Source organism: Rhamphochromis sp. 'chilingali', assembly GCF_963969265.1.
Source record: "Rhamphochromis sp. 'chilingali' genome assembly, chromosome: 12".
In the NCBI taxonomy this organism is placed as follows: Eukaryota; Metazoa; Chordata; class Actinopteri; order Cichliformes; family Cichlidae; genus Rhamphochromis; species Rhamphochromis sp. 'chilingali'.
The window spans coordinates 27,262,226-27,267,699 of NC_137939.1; the positions used below are offsets into that span (position 1 = coordinate 27,262,226).

The following is a 5,474-nucleotide window of genomic DNA, read 5'->3' on the forward strand; positions in this document are numbered from 1 at the left end:
AATATTTAAGTGTTGTATTAATACTATGTGTTTATTTGGTTCATGTATTAGGTGTGTCCTACTTTGTTCAATTCTGTTTTTTCAACAGTACAAAATAATCACTGAAAAATTATTTGTTGCTAGCTGTAATCAGTCTGCCTCTCCGTTTACTCTTTCAAACCAATTTTTTCTTCAGCTTTCTGCAGTTTCTTCACCTGATTAAATAGCTATGTCCGTTGTGTTCTGTTTGACCTGTCTTTCCATTTTTTTTACTGCTTTTTTTGTTCATGCATCCAGTGGTCTGATAGGTTCCCCACAGTGCGACTGCAAGCCAAGAAAATTCCATCCAGCCACCATATTTCTAAGATTTTGAGATTTGTATTAAAATTTAGAATCAGAAAATTAGAGGTCATCCAGCTCTTTATGTCTTAAAACACTGCTGCAGTTTAACCACTTGGTGTGTATTATCTGTGTTAGGGGTGAACAGTTATCAAACACTCAGGTGAAGAAATGACACTCAGATAGTTCAGCTGGTAACGTGCACGGGTGAGAGCCCAACAAGACTCACACACCTACACTTGTCTTGCATCTTTATTTATACACTTCGGTATAGGGATGTCACATGGCAAAGGAAAGATAAAACAGGAGCTTAGCTGCACGCTCTTCACTCGTGGGGAGAGAACATGCAGTTGCTGGAACTTAATCTAACAATAACAGCTTGTTTTCACAACTCATTGTGGTGTTGTGATGTGACTGTTCAGAGAGTTCATGATAGAAAGACGTTTGCATAAGCAGAAATATTAAACACTTATCAGTATATCACTCAGTTGCATTTCATGACAATAAAACTTAAAAATCCCCTGACATCCCCTCCTGTTGTTTAAATTTTATCTTGTGCACAATACTGTCATTTTGTCAGTTCATAACCTCTTGTTGGGACATTTTCAGTTAGAACATCATTAAACATTTTTGTATCATGTCCTTTTTCAGACGCTACTGTATGCATCCTCATACAGCTCGCCGTCGATTTGGGGCAATGTTACATAAGCTCCTAATGTAGCTGTGACCATGTTTGACATCATGCTTTTCAAACAAGGTATTATACATGTTGCGAAAATACACAATAATAGCAATAGAAAACCAATGCCAAAAAGTCCTTTAGTCAGCAGGGACTTCCACGAACCACTCAGTAGCCATGTCCACCAATCATCAGTGTTTGTGACATAGTCTTGTTGTTGGGCAACTCTGAGTTTTCTCAGGGTATTTAGGGCAGTGGTCATGTTAAGTGAGTGTACATTGTCTGGGATGTATGTGCAACATTTGTTAGTAAAGCATTCTTCATTGCATCAGCGTGTGTGTGTGTATCACTCTTCATTGAACAAGCTTGTGAATGTGTGTGTGTGTCATTTCTCACTCAATCAACGAGTGCACATGTGCATACGTGTGTTTCACTTCATTCTGAGTCAGTGCATGTAGATGTGTGTGTTTGTGTGGGTGTTTGTGTTCATCACTTTCCTGTTCTGGTGTTCTGGGTAAACCACGGCCTGAAGCGTGCCCTGGGGTCCTGCCCTCCTCCTTTTCAGTCCGTTTGCATCCGTTGGTGCTGCTGCTCAAAGTTCTGTTCATACTGGTTCTGGCCCCAATTGAGGCAGTGCTTTTCTCCAGTGTCCTGCATCTTCTCCTTGTTCTGCTCCTCCTTAACTTGACCCTTTTGCTTCTGTAGCTCCTTCAGGGCTTGCTCCTGCACTCTAAGAAATAAAATGTTGTATTTACTCCACCCAGTTATTTTAACCGGTTCCACACAACTGGGTTAGTGAAATATAAAATGTATGATACATTTAATTTGAACAAGAAATTTTAAGTACATCTGATAAGATTTGGATAATTAAATGCAAATCAAAAGAATCATGTTGTATTAGCTGAATATCATAATGTTGATATAACTAACCTTGTTGATTTAAATTGAGAAGACTAAATAAAACCTACTCAACCAAAACAAGCTGTACTTACTTTGAGAAATAACATGTTGTATTTACTCCACCCAGTTATGTCAACCGGTTCCACACAACTGGGTTAGTGAAATATAAAATGTATGATATATTTAATTTGAACAACAAATTTTAAGTAAATCTGATAAATCTACTCACCCAAAACACGCTCTACTGAAACTATAGGATTAAATCACTTTAACAGAATTGCAACTTAGTCTATTTAAGTTTGTAAATTAAATAAATCGAACACAAGTTTATTCAGTTAACCTAACTTTAATAACACTTTGTGTAAAACTTGTTGAAGCACACTTTGAGCAATTCAAATGCTTCTAGATCTTTTTCCCCAAACAATCTTTACATATATTCAAGTGCATTTTAGGTGCAGGAAGACAAGATACAGAATGTCATGTTAAACTGAAATGATTAAAACTGGAAAGTGTTGTGATTCCAACATTTTTAACATTAACATGACTTAATTTAAACTTGATTGGGCTACAATGAAAAGCCCACAATACAGCCCTGCAAACAGCAGGTAGAAATTACTTTTGTGTCATTTTTGTCCATATTTAGAAAAATAACCTTTGCTTCAAAACTTAAACTGAAGTCCAAAGTTAGGAGCAGTCTTTTTCAGTGTAGTTGGATGTTGGTAAAGGTTCAAGAACAAAGAACGCAGAAAAGTGAAAGGCCTTGCAGAAGTTCTTGTGGCAATTCAAACTGAACAGTTTATGAAGTGCAAGGAGAAGGGTTCGAGAACCTTAAAGTTCAGTGTCCTCTATAGTTCACTGCAGGCTGTTTCACTCAAGCAGTTTGTTTTTCAGAACCTGCACCTTCATGGATAGGTTGTTCCCATCCAACTCCATCAGCACCTTCTGAAGAAATTCAAATGTGTATTTCAGGTGCTTTGGGTAGCTCAGATTTAGACTATAGATTAGTCCAAGCAGGAGGGCACAACCCTTTGCCACATCACTAAGAGCTTGCAGCACAGTGCATCCTTCTATGATGACACCAATGTCCTCAGGTGTATCTGCAGAGTTTGCTCTCATGTCTGACAACATAGACTCCCAAAGTCAGCTGCTCTGTTTCTCTGCTTGCACCAAGATCCACATCCTTTAAATAAAAATTAAAAAAAGATAAGTTAATTGCGTACATATACATATGGACAAGTAAGTCCACCTTCCATTTCCAATCCCAAATTTAAAAAAGGAAAATAACTGATCGTTTTCCTTTTTTAACTTACCAAGAATTCCTTGAACAGGTCATCTGGCTTTTCATTTAAGTAGACACAGACAGCTTTCAGAATGCATTCCCGTCGAACATCAACGCTGGGATTCTGGTGGAGATAAGAACTCAATATGAGAGAAGTTTCCTATTTTGGTTCCTTTCAACCTCTTTACAAAACAAAGTCAAAAATATTAACACATAGCAGATATGTGATTAAGCAATGTTTCATAACTCACATCAGAGATGTGCAGTGAGGTTCATGATTGGTAAGGCACTGACTCCTCTGTGTCAGATTAACAAATATATGAACCCAAAAATCGAAGCTTTTCAATTTTGACATTACGTGAAAGCTTTCATTTTTGCTTTAATCAATTCTAGATTGTTCAACAATATATTTAATAATTGTGCCCCTAAAAATATTAAAATTAAATAGAAGATTAGAACTGGGCAATATGGACTTAAAATCCTATCATGACATTTTGTGGATAACAATAAGTCTATGAAGGTTCACAGTCATCCAGGTCATCGTAGTCTAAGGAGCTTGGAAAGAAAAGTGAAGCTTCTTCAGTGAAGATTTCTGACACTAAACCAGAAATCAACATGGAGTCGAATTCTTTCAAACAATGTAGCAACTTAATTGATGCACATTTCTAAAATACACTACACATTCATTTCATTCTTCAAACTACAGGATCACTGGCGCTCCCAGTGGTCATTACTGATGTCAGGGAGCAGGTGCGGTAGATGTTGGGAGCAATTTTAAAACTGTCGGTCTTAGTAGGCAAGTCTCATCTTAACAAGAATCGCAAAAGATTTTGGAAAATTACACCGAAGCAGGTTCAACAATATTTGTTAAATGTTTTCATACTTCTAACATGTGAGAGAGGTATACAAGCTAGAGTGTTAAAAAATTTGCTAGGCATCATTTGTTTAAAAAAAATGCAAAAGTATTCCCGAAAGTGTCAGATGTGTATCAGTTAGTATACATTAATCAAATTTGTCATCCTTAAATTGTTGAACTTACCAAATAATCCTCAGATGGCGATGGATTCTATCCAGGATGCTAAGCATATGCAAGTCTCAGTTGAAAATGGCGGATGATCAAACTTCCACACTGCACATGTGCAAACTCAGAAGTACGGAGAGCCTATTAGGACAATCCTCTTTAAATTAAAGTGCTCTTCATTTTAAATGAACTTTTTACATTGGATTTAATTTACTGCATTTTGTTGTATTGAAATATTATGTTATTAATTAAATTCAAAACAACATACTTGTGTTTAAAGTTAAAAATCAATTGGTGGCATTAGTTTTAACATGAAGCATTTACATAATGCTACCAACATCAGTGTGTCATTTCTTAGAGTGCTGTTGGAGCTTTTCGTCAGGTTTGGCAACCTCCTGCTCCAGCAAGCTCCGGCCTGATGGGTTCGATTATCAGCCAGCTCCTCCTGAGCCATGTTCAGTTCCTGCTCTGATGCCTTGAGCTCTTACTGAGGGCAGAAACCTCAGAGTCTTTTCCGTACAAGTCAGAGTGAAGTCCATTGATGTTTCCCTTGCTTTGCTCCACAGCCTTCTACAGCTCTGCTGTTCGGCTCTTCTCAGAGGTCAGCTCCTGGCCGAGCCCCGACACCTGTGCCTTCAGCTTATTTTCTCCTGGTGCTTTTGTTCATTCCGAGGTGCCTCCTGACCTCAGTTACTCCTCCTGTCTCTGGCACGCCCTTTTTGCTGCCCAACATCCGTGTTGGTCCGTCACTGTCCTGCACAGTTTTAATGCAGAGTTGTTAAGGTCAGCATTGTCTTGCTCGGCCTCACTTTTCCTCCGGGCTTAATGGGCGTCTCGTCACAGCTCTGTCAGCTGAAGCTGTCTGGAAATCTCCCCCGTGTAGTCAAACGGGCCTTGGATTTAACGCTCTCCGTCTCCGCTGCATGAGATCGTTTTCCTGCAGCACTGTTGACATTTTCAGGTTGTTGTTGTGGGTCCAGCTGCTGTAGCATTTAGTCAGGGTCATATCAAAGATGGTAGAGGAGAGCAAAGATGGTAGGGGGGAGCAAAGATGGTAGGGGGGAGAGCAGGAGTCCAGGGTCAGCCTCGGCTTTCCGGGCCGACAAAGCAGCCTGTAATCAAGCATAAAGAGAAAAAACAAAACAAACACAAAACAAAAACGAACGAACAGGAAAATGATGTTGTGTTGGCTGTGTTATTCAGAGAGGGGAGAAACAACGGGACCAGGCCCTGTGTCAGCCTTCTCTCCCCCTTTTTTTTTTTTTTTTTCTTTTTTT

The 5,474-nt window shown here is 38.9% G+C and overlaps 1 long non-coding RNA gene across 1 annotated transcript; it reads right to left on the minus strand.

The window, feature by feature from the left end:
• Nucleotides 1-1,806: 1,806 nt before the first annotated feature.
• LOC308407208 lies at nt 1,807-4,355 on the minus strand. The gene is made up of 3 exons (XR_013973638.1): nt 4,216-4,355; nt 3,208-3,300; nt 1,807-3,077 (listed from the first exon to the last, which is right to left on the minus strand). It is a non-coding gene; the product is annotated as an uncharacterized lncRNA (long non-coding RNA).
• Between the last annotated feature and the right edge of the window lie 1,119 nt (nt 4,356-5,474).